The 17348-nt window shown below is 38.2% G+C and overlaps 1 protein-coding gene across 1 annotated transcript in view; it reads right to left on the bottom strand.

Annotated features, from left to right (window-relative positions):
• ELFN2 (extracellular leucine rich repeat and fibronectin type III domain containing 2) overlaps positions 1 to 16945 on the bottom strand; it is a 59275-nt gene extending 42330 nt beyond the window's left edge. Inside the window, exon 1 of the mRNA XM_063426510.1 lies at positions 16261 to 16945. The gene's annotated coding sequence lies outside the window, so the exon portion shown is untranslated. The remainder of the gene's footprint in view (positions 1 to 16260) is intronic.
• Positions 16946 to 17348: the final 403 nt, after the last annotated feature.

Raw genomic sequence — 17348 nt, forward strand, 5'->3', positions numbered from 1 at the left:
TGCTGGTGTCTGAACGTTACTCCGATTCTATACTCCCTAGCCATCCCACCAGCGCCGATTACCATAGCAACCACTGCCTATGCACTATGTTTGCTATGGGTGTCTGTGAGTGGTCTCTTCTGCTCTTCTTTATCAATTAATTCTTCTGCATAGAGTCTATGTCCAAGAATTGATTGGAAGGTGGGGGAAAAAAAATTAATTTTTTAATATGTTTTTTCCCCAATCTATACAATTGCTAGCAAAACTGCTAGTACAATGTATATATTGAATTACATGCTCTTTAACAAGAGCAAAAGTCGTTTCAGGCACTACAGTTACCCTTTAAACAATGTTTCCATTCTCCAGTTTGTATTGTTCCCCCTGATTTTGCCTTTTCTGAACATGAATTATGATGCAATTTCCTAAATCTTTACTATATATTTAAAAGAAAAGATAGTATCTCTAAAAAAAAAAGGTTAACACAAGTTATAGGTGATTTTCAAGTTGTATTCAGTATTGCAAATTCCAGCAAAGTGACAATTCCCCATTAAAGCATACTTTAGACATGCAACGTCCTTATATCCTTTAGGTTCTAAGCAGATGCTTAATCTAAAAAACATAATGATATGGGTTTTCAAGTTAAGTGTGACAATGTTCAGTGTACTTCAAATGTCTATTATATCATGAGTATTATAACACATACTGGGTTTTTCATCTCCAATTAGAATTCTGGTGTCGATACGTTTACGCAATCAGTGCATTTTCTCAGCCCTATCATACATACATTGTTCTCCGGCAACTAACTAGCATGGCTTAGTGTTCATAGTTTTCTCGCTTAATTGATGGACCTCCGTACATCTTACCCACTGTGTTATGTAATCAGGTCAATAGAATAGTCTGTTAACAGAAATTTTACTCTTCATTTATTGAATACATGTCTTATTTTCTTTCAGGCATTGAATGGATATATTAACTTATTCCCAGTTCAGTGTACATTATGTCTGGTCCACTGGGCTCCATATGGTTCCAAAACATTAATAAAACAGAAGAATAAATAATTTAATTAGTTTAGAGTTGCAGTGGATTTTGCTTACTATTATGATTGATATCCAATAGCTCGTCTTGGCATCTGTTAGTAGTCACTGAGGAAGCTGGGACAATCCCAATATAAGTAGTTCTACCTGCTGGTGCATAATTACTGGTTGGGAAAAGAAACAACATAACATTTAAATAAATATTGGATTCTATACAAGTAATTTTTTATGTTACCGTTAAAATTTGTCCATGATGGGTTTGTCACAGATATACATAAATAATTCATTATTTGTCTATAGGACACTGTCCATTTACCCCAAAAACTGTAATTGTGGATATATGAAATATAAATATATAGCAAATTTTAGAACAAAAAGAAAGTTTTCCTGTATTGTTTTGCCTAAAACCTCTTTACTTTATGATTCCATAGAATTCCTGCTTCAGGGCTGAATTTTATTACAGGACATTAACCCTGGCAACTAGATAGCAATTCTCCAGTTTATATCTACAGGAAAATTGCTATTTAGTTACCAGATATGATTATTTCTTATAATATTATGTTGTTCCTCTTGAATTAACCCTCAGGTATCACAGACACGGGTAACCCAACCCAGTGATGCTATCCAAGTGCAATAATACAGCCTTTGTGGCAAGGTGGCTCTACTTATATCTCCGGAGCTCTGTAATAGAATCACATCACCACAAGTCTTATTTTATATCATAATAAAGTGACAAATTCCCTTGGAGAAACCATTAAGCTAAATTCAGAACCTTGTCAGAGAGTAATCAAACCAAATTGCACCAAACTCATGTCATGAACCCAGATGGCTAAAGTAAAACAAACCCTAAATGCTGTAAATGATAAGCAAGGAGTGGTACATTAAGTATACGATTGTATCAGCAAGATCAGATCTACAAATGTAATGGGAAATAATTAACACGTTAGAGCCTGGTTCTGTCTTTTCCAAAGCTGGTATAGGAAAAGGGCCCCGAGGAATATATACATGTGTAATCATGTTTCCATGGCAACTAAGAAAATCTACCACCCCAGATACAACACCCCCAAACCCACCAATACATGTATGGCTTGACTCCTGTTGCTTGGAAACAGATTCAGCTGACCTTCCTTGGTTTGGATAGAAAGAATACAAGTGCATTAATTTGCCGCACCAAGTACAGATAGCAATGACCCCGCTTGTTCAGGAAACAAAATCACATCATGCTCATCAAGCTGCTGGCTGGATCAGCATTATATGAGTTATACTCCAAAACAGCTGGAGTGTCAGGTGTGATGTACACTAGGACCTAATACATCAGGTTTCCTGGTCATTGTTTACAGCACAGCATCAGATATGTAAGACCTCTTCAACCCCATTGGTTTAATATGCAGTGACCCTATTGCAGTTCCAGTGGCTCCATATGAGGTGAAGTTAATACAGTGCTATTGTGTTAATGTGCGGCAAAAATAATGCTGAGTAATTGATTTTTCATAGACTATGATTCAATGTGCAGCGAACATGACGGGGAGCCTGTCATTTAATGTGCAGTGGCCATAATGCAAGGTGATTTTCAGCAAGCTTTTTCGTGGTGTCCCTGAATTAATGTGCCACAATCTTAATGCAGTGCCGGTGGGTTTAAAGTAAATACTCTGGGAAGATGCAGTGAGAATGAGCTGATGGACTGAGGCGTTAATGCAGTGCCAATAAAGTGATGTGATGTGAGCCTCCGATCATTCTCTGTACTCACATAATTAAAAGGGGCCTCAAGCATTCTTAGCACTATCCTAGCTGAGTGTTGTTATGTGAGGAAAATGTGCTTTTATCTGTCTGCTCTGGCTGCGTGATGTGCCTGTCTTAAGTCATAACGTAATGAATGTACTTACATTGCATTTTTTAAATTTGCCTTCTTATCATCCACCTCCTTCATCTATCATCATTCTATAGATCCTTTCACTGTGCCTTCCATCAACATTTCCATATTAACCTCTGTACTTATCTTCCTGAATAGGCATCCTTCCCACCCCCACCTATCCTTTATTTTTCCTGCACATTGTTGCATTGCTTGTTTTAATATATATATATATATATATATATATATATATATTTTTTTTTTAATCTGTAACTTTGTTTCAGATTTCATCCAGGTGATCACCATTGTAACCCTTCGAGAACCATATAATGTCCTAATATAATTTTCTTTCCAAATACCTGCCCACTCCTACCTATACCCTTCTTAAAAATCCTGCTCTACGTGATAATCCTTCCAAGAAACCCCAGTGATCCTTTCTCCATTATTCTATAAATATTAATCTATACCACACTCTTAAAATATAATTCCCAAACCCAGCATGAAGTACTTTTATACAGATCATACAAACTAATTGCCCCACACTTTTCCTTATCTACACCATTTTCCATCTTTTATATTATTACCTTAATCTCATTTTTCTTATATTTAAAGAACCAAATTTTTAATTTCAGTACAGGATCTTTTATTCATTTTTTGTTTTGTGTATAGTACCTTTATCCACGGTACTTTGCACAGATGATTACTGTTTAACCCCTTAAGGACACATGACATGTGTGACATGTCATGATTCCCTTTTATTCCAGAAGTTTGGTCCTTAAGGGGTTAATATGCTTTTGATATAACAAACAGCATAATCACATATTGCTAACTAGGATATACATGTAGAGGTCAAGGTGAAAAATTAATTCATGTAATTCATTGGGCCCATATCTACTTTAACGGAGCTCCAGGACCCCAACCGAGTACCTCCGCCAAGTCTGCTACCTCTTACTTATCAGGGACCTTGGAGCACTTCATATCGGGTCACCGAGGCTTGTCTGGGATCACTGAGGGCCTTTTCCACCCTGGACCAGGCTACTTTGTATGTAGCCCATGCAGGGCCGTCTTTAATATTGATTGGGCCCTGGGCAAGCATTTGCTTGGGCCCCCTGGACCCACTCCCTGGCATGCAATCATGCCTCCACCCCAACGCAGTGGGCGAACTAAAGTAGAAAGAGTCCTGGTGCAAGAATTTCATTTGGACCCCCAATTGCAAGGTTGGAAAGAAGGTAGAACCCTATCTGTCGTGCAACTCCAACAATGTATTGACAGCTGGGGCTCTACCAATTTCCCTTGCTTGCAGGGTTGTATTTAGCACTGTGTTTGTATGTAAACATTTTTTTGTATGGAGTATGATTGTGTGAATGTGTTTGTATGTAGTATTAGAGTTTGAATGCAAGTGTACATTTAAGTGTAATGCTGGTTTTTGAATGTAGGGGTTTGTTTATATATAATTTTGGTGTTTAACAGAGGTGTGTTTGTATGAAGTGTTGACTTTCAATGCAGGAGTGTGTTTGTATGTAATGTTGAAGTTTGAATGGAGGGGTGTATTTGTATTTATTGTTGGTGCTCTGACACAGGTAAACACGCTGACACACAAGCAGATACACACACTGACTACATACAGATACGCACACAGATAAACACACACACACAGAGATAAACTGAGACATACTGACACACATAAAAACATAGAATGATAGACATACTGACACACACACTGACACAAACTGTCACACAGGCACATACGATGACAAACATACTGACACACAGATACATATACTGACACACACACACAGGCACAAACACTAATAGACATACTGACACACACACACAGGCACATATACAGACATACTAACACACACACAGTATCTCTATCAGCATAGGTGGCTATGTGTGTGTCAGTATGTCTGTATATGTGCCTGTGTGTGTGTCAGTATATCTATCAGTATAAGTGCCTGTGTGTGTGTGTCAGTATGTCTATCAGTGTATGTGCCTATGTGTGTGTGTCAGAATGTCTGTCAGTGTATGTATCTGTGTGTCAGTATGTTTGTCATTGTATGTGCCTGTGTGTGTCATGATGTCTATCAGTGTGCCTGTGTCAGTATGTATATCAGTGTATGTGCCTGACACACACACACACACAACAGGTACACACACACACAGACACACTGGAAGACATACTGACACACAGGCACATACACTGGCAGACATACTGACACACACAGACACATACACTGATAGACATACAGACACATACACTGTCAGACATTCTGACACACACAGACACATACACTGTCAGACAGACATACTGACACACACAGACACATACACTGTCAAACATACTGACACATACACTGTCAAACATACTGACACACACACACACACATACTGACACACACAGACACATACACTATCAGACATACTGACACACACACAGACACATACACTGTCAGACATACTGACACACACAGACACAGACATACTGACATACACACACACATACTGACACACACAGACACATACACTATCAGACATACTGACACACACACAGACACATACACTGTCAGACATACTGACACACACAGACACATACACTGTCAGACATACTGACACACACACAGACACAGACATACTGACACACACACAGACACAGACATACTGACATACACACACACAGACATACTGACATACACACACACAGACATACTGACACACACAGACACATACACTGTCAGATAAACTGACAAACATAAAATTTACATTTTAAGCCCACCCTCCAGTTTCCTACCTTTTGCTGGAGGGTGGCATCCAGTGTGCTGCCTGAGGATGATGTGAGTGAGGAGCCCCCATCCTCACTGGCTCCTCCTCCTCCCTCCCGTGCAGGTCCTTCTTCTCCCGCGCAGCAGCTCTTTATGGGAGGAAGTGACGCTCGGCACTCACTTCCTCCCAGTGCTGCCGAAAAGCAAGGGGCCCGGTCGCGCTGTTAAAGGGCCACAGCGCCCGACTGGGCCCCTGCTGGTACAAGCCCACTGGGTGGCCCCAAGTGCATGGGCCACCCGGTGGGACTCCTTACAGGGCGGGGCCCGCCTAAAGTGGCAGGGAAACATTTTTTTTTTTAGGGCAGCGGGGCCCACGGGACAGTTGCCTTGGGCCCCCCAGGAGTAATTGGGCCCAGGGCAGCTGCCCCGTTTGCCCCGTGTTAAAGACGGCCCTGAGCCCATGACACCCTTTCCATCAGCAGATTATATCCCTTTCCCAAACACCAGAAAACACATGGTGAAGGTTAACACAGCAACTCCTTTACTAGACATAACACATACATTTTAAGCCCCTAGCAAACCTCATTTACATACAATAGTGTGCATGAAGCACTATTGTACAAGGGAGGGTGGGGTCAGACAATAGCAAGGCCTGATGGGAGATTGAGGAGGGACAAAGCAGCTAGTTTAAACTAGTCTGGAAGTGTCCCTGGGACAACGCCATGCTGGAGAAACAATGGGGCAGGAAAAAGAGGGATGGGGAGAGGCACAGACAAGCAATACATTAAACATACCCTGCACTAATACTGGGCAAAGGGTGACCAAAACAGAAGAGGAAGATGGGGACCTACATATATTGTCTGTCTTCCATTCTCAATGACTGTGACTACTGTCACATCTACTAAACAGTGATTGTATAGGGGTGGGGTTGCCCATTTGGGCAGAGTGTTCCTTTAAATAATTGTTACTGAAGCGCTTCAGCATATTTAACTTTTTATTGGTGTGAAAGGAAACACACTTATTGAATTAAATTTTATATACACATTTTAAAAAAATATATATACTTTATGTTTTGGCAGGGAGGGGGTTTGTGGAGAGGGCTGTGGATGGTGCAGGGACTGAGTGGATCTGGCCAGTGAGGGAGGGTGACTGTCAGGGTGCCGGGGATGCAGGGGGAGATGGGATCTGTGCAGGACAGGGAGAGGGATCTGTGCAGGGAGGGAGGAGATCTGTGCAGAGGAGGGAGGGGGGACTGGATCTGTACAGGGGAGGGAGGGGGAGATGGGATTGAGTGTTAAACTTGAAATAAATATGACAATTTGGTATTAAAGGATTACTATTGGAGGTGGGGCCTTTCTGGTGTGGTACTGTGGAGAAGGTTCTCCCTTCACATTCTTTCTCACTTGCAAATAAAATATTTTTACCCACCTGAAATCCAGTGACATACGAGGGGGCTCAAAATATTACTGCCAAAGCTCCTGGCGCTGATCTTCCATGCCCCCTCTGATGTCACAAGCTTTGCATGGTCTAATGATCTCATAGAGAAACCTGTGATTAGTCAGTTTCTCCAGCTCAGATTGCATGCGCGCATCAAGCCTGTGAGGGGAGGGAGTACAGAGGGAGGGAGGGATTAAAAAAATAAATACTGAAGAAATGTAGGGAGGAGGGCAGGAGCACACAGTGGGAGGAAGGAGAATAAGAAGTATTTTGCTTGCAGGCGCACTGCCTACAAGGGAGAAGATTTCTATGTCTGTTGTTAGCGTGCAGTGCCCGCTTATAACAGAAGTAAAATATGCACAGAATTGAAATTGGCAGCCTGTTCTGGGCTGCCAATTAAAGGTTCCTGTAGGTGAAACTGGCCCACCAGCACATAATTGCAAATATCTTAGTATGTGCACTACCACCATAACCACTGCAGATCACTAGAGTGGTAAGTAAGTAAGGAGAAAGAGATGAATGAGTGAGCCCTGGATTAAATGATAAAAGAGAGAGTGTGTCATTGGTATTGATATTTAGGATAAGAGTACAGACCTTAAAAAAGACAGTGCAGACCTGGTGATAAGAAAGTTATTCAAAGAAGAGCTAAGAATAGAATTATGAAGTGGTGCAAAGGCTGAACACTGTTAAGGAAGTTGAAGAATTAAGTGAGTTGAAGTGTCCAGGGAATATTTACATTACCCATTTCTGAGGATACAGTGCGCATGTGCACAGTCACAGCTCTCCAGAGGTGGTAAACTCCAGCTGACATTATCACACCTCCAAATCTCTTACTATTGTTAGATCACTAAACACGTATCTATGCCAGGAACTAATCAGTTAACTTCCTAAAACTTTTGCATTATTTCAAAAAAGTTACCACATTCATCATTAAATCCCCCCCCCCCCCCCCAAAAAAAAAAATCAATTAAAGCACAGTTAGACAACATCTGGAGTTTGTCTTTTACGCAAAGAAATCAATAACATAATATTTTCTCAGAATTGGCTCATTAACATGTTTATGGTGCATAAAATTAATTTATGTTTACATCGTCTGTTTTACTGCCATATCTTTTTTTTTTTTTAAAGTACATTGTCCCATATATATGTGTTTGTACTCTGTATGTAACATCTGTGTGTTTTTCCAGGGCACATCTTTGGGACTTTCTATTTAGTAATCCAAGTTAAAGTTCTTAAGCATGCCAATATATCTGTGAGTTCGACAAATGCTTAAAAATGTTCATATAATTAATATATATGTGCAGTTAGACAGACACACAAATGGGAAACTAATTATTGAGGATTTTTTGAGGCATACAATTATATACCGTAATTAATATTATTACTACATGCAGCATACAAAGCTGTCCCTTTGGGTCACATATTTAAGATATTTCCTTATATAGGAGCTTTGGATAACCCAATACCACACAAGGCAGCCCATTTCCATTTTATTATAGAATTTACAACATTAACTTGGCAACGCCAAGAAATCTTTTTCATAGAGTGGCCTATATTCCATTCTCATAGCCAGACCCGGGTCAGTTTGTGATGATGAAACAATGGCCACTTCATGAAAAGATTTGTTTTTGCTGCCAAGTCAGAATGATTCATTTGGGGTTGGCGGTAATGCTGGCTTGGCACCCACCTTGGCTCCCTGCAAGGGTACTGCGACTTCATATTGTTTGTATTCCCTTAATTGTAGTGTGTAGATGAAACAGGCCTTCGGGGTTCGTCTAAAGTGGTAGGGAAATATATTTGTGATCAAGAAGTCCTAAAAAACAGTTTTTTTGAACATCATAAGAATTATAGAACATATAGAATTGAGTGTGCCCCAGGTATATTGACTTGGTACATAAGGTCTGCAGAAGCTACAGTGCTTCACCTTGAGTATTGGGTAGGAAAACGCACATTGATACATGAGGTCAGGGTTTATGCTGTCTGATATAGGCCTGATGTAATATTTTTGGATAAGCTTTTTAAAAATTATTTAATATTTTTGGCTAAACTTTTAAATGCTTTTTTTAAAACATTAAAATATAAGTAATATAACACACACACACTTGAATATGTCAAACAATATAAACATATTAACATAGTTATCAAACTATTAAATCATTTGTACATTTTATCAAAGAAATATTAAAAAATTTGACAAGCTTATCAACACATTTAATTTGGGGTCACAGTTTAATGTATAATTTCTGCTAATTTTTTTTTTTTTTTTAGAATATTAAGAGATGTTCACAATCATAGTATGATTCGAAATAAAATGCTGCATCTCCATTATAAGACTGCTATGTTTCCATCACAGAACATTTCAACAAGATAAAGTGAGTCACCAGTTCACGAACATAATGGGAAATGCCATAATCAGGTTGTTTCACTAAGCCGGGAATTGCCAAGAACTGTCATGGAATATGCTAAGTTTAGTTCAAAATAATCACCCTGGAAAATTATAAGAGGATTTTTCCAATGGTTATTTTGCCCAAAATATTGTATTCCATTTGTCATTGGTCTATAATTCATAATTTCATGGATACATCCTTGTGTTCCATTTTTTATTGTTCATCATAACAATACCCAAACAAAAATGTGATGGTCACCAATATAATTTTATAAGACATCACATATTATATAAAAATATATACATATGTATATATAAATATCACATTTTACATACATACGTACATATATATATATATATATATATATATATATATATATATATATATATATATATATATATATATATATTAATATTATATTTATATAAGAATATTGTATATGAAATATTATAAGCTAGATCTATAATATAGGTTCTCATGGAGATAGGGCCCTCAACTTCTCCTGTATTTGTTTGTCATATTTCGCATTGCCTCTTAGATGTATTGTACCTTTGTCTTTTTACTTGTACCAGTTGTACGTATGGATAGCACTGCAGGGTCTGTTAGCTTTTTTTAAAATAAGTATATTGATAATTCTCTTACCAGAGTAAGGGTTTACTCTATGCACTGAATAACAATTGTCTCATAAACTTCAATAGAGAAAGTGAGTAGGCAGAGTAAAATAATTGAGCCTTATATATGCCAATCAGATTCCAATAAATTATAAACAATTAAAAAAATAAGGATAACGAGCAACAAAACATATAAATAGGAACTTGAAGAGATAGGACAACTATTTAGCAACATTTAGGCCACATCTTCACTTCTATTTTTGTTGTCTATTTATTGCAAGTATAAAAATCAAAACACATAGTCTGGAGTAGCAATCTGCTCCGATACAACTGTTGTTTTTCTTACTGTTTTTGAAGGGAAGAGAGAAGTAGGGGGTGAGTCCCAATAAAATATCACTTCCACAAGTGCTGATACATAATAGCATATACATGTTTTCGAATAATGAATTTATGCAATCAAATAAAAATGTTCTACCAGCATACACATAAATAATTTGCATTTAAACTGGCTGTAGGATGTGGCTAAAGACATCCATTTCCAGTGCTAGCCAAGAATAATTGGTAAAAAGTCCATACTGAAAAGGGAAATATAAATACATATAATACAGCAAGTTAATGCCACATATAATTTATAATACTATCACAAAAGTAGAAACACACCACAAATGATACAATGGAAAAGTAATGTTTCTTTGATTCTTGTCTTGTGCTGGAGTCATTATGCATATCCATGTTTATGTCCTATGATATTCCAAAAACAAATGAATGTATAATATAATTCACAAGGGTGCCTCTGAAAATTTTTATTTTGTCCATACCAAATTTTGCCCAATTGTTCATTTGGCAATTATATTCTATTTGGACAAATGAAATTCTGGTGTCCCTAAATCGGTACCCTTGTGGGATTACTATATTTATGCTTTTCATAACTTTGGTCTTTTAGACAACTTTACTAATAATAGGTAAAAAAAAAAAAACGTAGTTTTAGTAAATAAGGGAAGTTAAATCCTTCTTCCTGCCGTTAATGGTAAACTACTGAATACATAGCAGCCAGTACAAAGTGGGGCAGTTAATAAAACAATGAATTGGGGTGGACATAGGTACATAGTGTCACCCCTTTTCCCTCACCAGGGCCTAGCGAGTGGTGGCTATTAAAATAAATAGGGGGCCTAGTGTCCCCCTCCAGTCCAACCTGTGGCCATTAAATGGGGTCACCCATTGGCGGCAGATAGAGGCACTTAATAATAATAAGGGGGTGGACCTATATTCTCCCCAATCTCCATCCATTATTGGAAGACAATAAATAATAAGGGGCACCGTCCTACTGTCTCCCCCATGCCCCTATCCATCGGCAGCAGGTGGTGGCCTTAAATGATAATAGGGTGGACCTATTGTCCTCCCGTTAAAAATTATTTGTCAGAGTACACTGATTGGCTGTCTTAAGACACTTTATTCACCCATTCATTTTATTTAATAGTCCTTACACGTGGGGGATGGATGGAGGGGGGCACTAGGTCTCCCTGTTTATTTTAATAGCCCTCTTGTACCAGGTTACTGGTTTTTAGATTAGTGAGTTGGCAGCAATAGCTGCTCACTGTTTGGTAGACATGCCCCTGCATAGCGGGTAGGGGCAGGTGGGAGTATTTAATTCACTATCATAGGCCAAAGGTTATGGGGGCATGGGGAATTTAGGACTTCTATCTTTAAATATTACAAGGAGGTAGCCATGAGCTTCCTCCTTGTAATAAACCAAAATTAATGAACGAAAAAACAAATTGCATGTCCAACAATATGTTTCCTTGATTGTAATTTGTACTTTGTATTGTATTCATCTGAAATACAATTGTAATTTGTAAATCATGTTTGTTGTAATTTGTTTTCATCTTAAAATTCAGATGAAAATGTGTTAGTCCGAGAACAAATGCCCAAGTCTGCAACGTAGTGAGCAAAAAGTGCAACAAAAGTAAAAACATAAATTGAAAACAGGACATCCACAGATGAATCCACTGAATGCCATCAAATGAAGGAATATAGCTCAGGTCCAGGCCTGCTCATTCAAAAGACCATGGAGAGAATGAAGGCTAAATGTCTGTTCTTGCCTGCCAACAATGTAACAGGTTACATTTTCTTCACTGCTTACAGTAATTGTTATTTGAATTAATTTGTTTTACCATAAACAGTTTATATTCCATATAATGTAATAGTTATCTGGCAATGTAAGACTTGCATTTGTTTTAGGTTCACCATAAATATGTCTATATCTACAATATGACAACAGCTTTGATTTAGGATGGCATTAAGCAGCATGATGAAAAAACAAGGCCAAACATATATGTACATTGGCTCAAATAAGGTGTCTTGCTACTCTCATACTCAGAATTGGGTCTACAGCAGCACTTGAGGATGCGAGAATTTTTTTTATAATGATGTGGCTAGAGGCATCCATACTGACAGTGGGTCAAGATAAAAAAGCAAAATATAGGTCATTAGATTCAATGAATATCCAACATGGCTTCCATGATGTTGCTGTAAACATCAGCACCTTAATTACACCAATAGCACACAGCCATAGTGTGAAATATTAGAAACCACTGGAAAGTTAAATTATTAATCTACAACTCTCACGATCCAGAAACGAAAAGGAGAATGTATCCCTTGAATCAGGGATGAATTCAGTGTGTCCAGATCATATCTCTAGTGGGGATAACCCTTATACTGTAATACAAAAAGAAGGAATGAAGTGTAAATCTAGGACAGAATGTCCAGGAAACACTAGTGAGATATTGAACTGAGTGGCCTGTCACTTTAAAATAAAAATCTTTAATTGGTATACAATACCATGAACTAGAGAAAATAATACAAAATAAATAAAAAATAAAAAATAAATAATAAATATTATTAATATTAATAAATATTTTATTTATTTATTATTTTTTATTATTTTCTCTAGTTCATGGTCTTGTATACCAATTAAACGATTTTTATTTTAAAGTGACAGGCCACTCAGTTCAATATCTCACTAGTGTTTCCTGGACATTCTGTCCTAGATTTACACTTCATTCCTTCTTTTTGTAACTCTCATGATCCTCAGTTCATTTTTAGAACCCAAGAATCTCACAAAAAGCAACAGCAAAATTAGAGTTATAATTTGCTCAATTCTAACATATGATGAGTTTACACAAGTAGACACTTTCAACTCAACTACATACCATAAGCATTAATAAATGCTAATTCTATGATTACAAGTGACAATGTGACAATCTATGCTCAGCAAGCAAGCCTGTTTAAGCAGGGCTTTCCTCACCTTTTATCTGTCAACATGTATTCTATCTGCCAGTTACTAGCTACCTCAGCTCACAAGAGGGTGGTCATCATCTTGAGGATGGGAACCTGATCCTGCATTGGTGCACCTGTTGCTTCTGTGCATGTAGAGGCTTAAGGGGTACATGGAAGTCTTAATAGGACCTTCTTCCACAAGAAAGAGCAGATAGTCAAACCAATCAGGCCACAGTCAAAGAGGAAGAAGAGCCTAATTGCCATATGACACCCTCCATCTCTTCAACCCTGCCCTTAGAGCTGCATGCTCTTGCGGTAAAGGGAAAAAGTAACTAAACAACAAAAGGAGAAAAGAGGGTTGGGAGCAAAATCTCATGAGACTGCAGAAACCAAGAGGGAGAAACAAGGAACAGCAACAAGGTCTCATAAAAGTAAAGGGTGGCATCTCCCTCGCACATTAACAGTGTAACAAATTTACTCACAGCCAAGGAGAAGCCCCCTTAATTACATTGTGGTCTCTATATTCCCATCACAGCATAACTGGTACTTATACCCACCTTGGAGTGAAAACAACTAAAGAGCTGAGATGTTTGAGAAGGAATACTCCAATGAAAATTATGGGCTATAAATTGTTTTCACTCTCCAATGTTTCTCATGTAAATAAATCTACACCAAAGTTAATCAAGAACTCAGACATCAGTGGAGAAACTATAGTGAGACTACACCAAAAATGATATGCACATTGCAACATTAATTTAGATTTGCCAGGAGGGGGTGTTCCATAGAGAAGCCAGTAGAAGGACTCCAATGACTAACCGTAGAGATACTCGGAGGAAAATGTTCAAGTAACATTTGTAGTTATCTAGTTCACTGGCACAGTAAGCCAGATGACCTGCTTAGAAATTCTTAGTTCTAAGCCATGATAGAGGCTACGTACAATCATACTCCAGTGTGTGTTTCCAGCTTGGAATAGCAGTGCTCCCATTGATACTTTTTACAAAATACTCCTACATGCTAGTTTTCAATAATGAGATAAACTGAACAAAACTAATACTGCTACAATATCACTGAGATGATATAAGTTGAAGTCAAGAGCTCAACTTGAGACTGTATTTTAAATCAAAAACTTGTGTAGGCCTAAACTCTTCAGGCTGGAAGAAAAAGGTCCTTCAGTGGTAATGGGAACCAAAGAAAAATAACACTCCACATCCTATCATACACTACAGAGCCTATTTATCAAACAGATAGATTTTATAAACACTTTGATCAAAGCAACTAAGGGAGACAAGCAGCCAAACAGTATCAGAGTGGAGCCTAGAAAAAAAAATCAGAATTTAGAAACTCGGAAAGTAAATTACATTTTTCTAAAGCAGAGCAATTGAGAGATCTCTAAAGTAAATTAACTTAAACACTGCTAATACAATATATCACAGACTATTCCCAAAGCAGAAGCACCATAGAGCTTGACATTCTGTACTATGTGCCAAGAAGCCATCTAGACTAAATAGAGTGAGAGACATACCATAATAATAATGCAATGAAACTGACCTTGTGAGTTACAGCTAATAACACTACATGTATAACAGACAGTAACATAAAGAGGAAAATTAGAAAGCCACCTACAGCTCAATGAACACAGGAACCTGGATAAGGTATGTCCACTTTCACAACCTTGAGACAATAATATACTTAAATGTATAATCTGTGGCTATGGCTTTTGGACTAGGAGACAATGGGACAGTGTACTCCTAAACACTAAAACCATGTCAGATGTGAAATAATACTACATTATATATTAAAATATGTAGCATTGTGAATCCAAATGGAACCACACATATACACTGGTAATCAAACATACATTCTAGTACTCACTAATCAATAATTTACTGTACATGCACACACACATCAAACACTTTTATTTGCCTCCAAATACCTTAAAATACACTTTACACTTGGCTACATGTAATACATACACGCAAATGTATATGGTGATGAAAAATCCCTTAAAACATATTCAGGCAGCTAGATAAAAGATGCATATGCACCATATGGACAGTTGTAGGAAAGATTTACACATCACACATACATAGCACAGAGAGAGAACACACAGCACACCTAGCAATACATTTCACATTGAACAAATGTCACATTGAACAATGTATATGTGTGTATACACATAGGGATGACACTGCCTTAATCATACATGCATGCCTAGCAGGTCACACTTTAAAGCATACACAGGGTTTCATGGACTGACACACCAGCATTTAAATACTGACACACATATGCATGTACATTGCATATAATGACATCCATGCACACAAACAAACTGACTGACATTACTGTGTATCCACACACCTGATAAGCACTTACATAGAGATGTATCATCGCAAAAAAAACCCAAAAAAACAGCACACACATCCATACGCAGACCGACACTGGGAACCCCTAACATTACCATTAACACTTGTACACATGGACAAGCACTTGCACATGCAAAACACATACTGATGTATAAATGCACAGCAGGACACATCTAAGCACACAGAAAATGTACATGTATTTGCAAATCCCTAATACAACGGTGCAAACACAACATAAGATGTCTGCTAATATACATGACACAAACACACACTAACATATTAACAAATTAACAAACACACACACACACACACACATATATATAAAATATTACAATCTACATAATATCTATTTGTACTGATTCATGTATAATAATAATAATTAATACAGCTAAATAGCTCAGCTGCAGTCTCTGCTGCAGCTTTTTGTTTATATATACATACATATATATATATATATATATATATATACACACACACAATAATTGTACTTAATGTGTTATATATTATAAATATATGCACACACAATCATCTACGCACATAATTTGAACCTCTGGTCACTCACGCAGTTTAGCAGTGTTTCTGTGTCATCGGTCACTGCCTCTCATCTTTGTGGCATTAAGGGTCTGTTCATTCGCTTAGCAACCGGTGTCCCTGTCACTTTCCTTGCTCTTCCTGTCACCGACGCTCCCCCTTGTATGGTGTCACCAGCAGATCTGCGTCCCTCGCGGCGCCAGAGACAGGCACCCAGACAGAAATCTTTCCAGATCTCCCCAGCTGTCTTACTCCAACAGATAGGCACCCACACAGCAAGCGAGAGAAAGAGAGTGGGATCTCAATAAGGGAGGGCAGCAGTAAAAGGAGGAGGATAGATACAGCGAGGAGAGGAGACAGCCAGAGTGTGATAGACAGAGGCAAAGAATGGATGAAGCGAGAAGCAATCAAGGGAGTGAGAAAGCAGAAAAAGTAGGATTCACAGCAAACCGTGAGAGGTTAGGGGAGAGAAGAAATACTGTAAAAATGGGAGAGCAGAAAGAAGAGAATGTAGGTAAATGTATAAGAAAAAGAAGCAGGTTGGATATGATATGTATAATTGTTTCTGTATGAGAGGGTTAACGGGTAGAAACCAGAGGGAAAAAAGCAGGTCATTTTAAAGGGCTGGAGATAAAGGATGCTGCATGTACAGACTAGACAGTGCTGTATCAGACTGAGAAGAGAGAGAGAGAGAGAGAGAGAGAGAGAGAGAGAGAGAGAGAGAGGATAGAGATTATTGTGGGTCAGATCTGATTGAAAAACCAGAGGGGAGAGCAAGGAGGATTGGGAGAGATGTGAACAGCGAGAGAGGAATGAGCGTCAGTTGAATGAGAACAGGCAGGCAGAGTAGGACATGGGGAGCAAAGTGATAATATATAATAAATGAAAAGGAAGCAAAATAGAGAGCTGCAGAGATTTAAGAGAGAATGAGGAAAGGGAGAAAGAAAGGAGAGACTGCAAGAGAGGGAAAGAGACCGGAAAGAAATCAGGGTTTTGTGTATATGTGTAAGGAAGGAGGGAGGGAGAGATAGAGAAAAAAGGAGGGAGGGAGATATACAACAATTATGGAGAGAGAAAGATGGAAGGAGAAATGGAAAAAAAAAGAAGAAAAAGGTACAA

The sequence above is a fragment of the Pelobates fuscus genome, chromosome 7, assembly GCF_036172605.1.
Source record: "Pelobates fuscus isolate aPelFus1 chromosome 7, aPelFus1.pri, whole genome shotgun sequence".
Taxonomy (NCBI): Eukaryota; Metazoa; Chordata; class Amphibia; order Anura; family Pelobatidae; genus Pelobates; species Pelobates fuscus.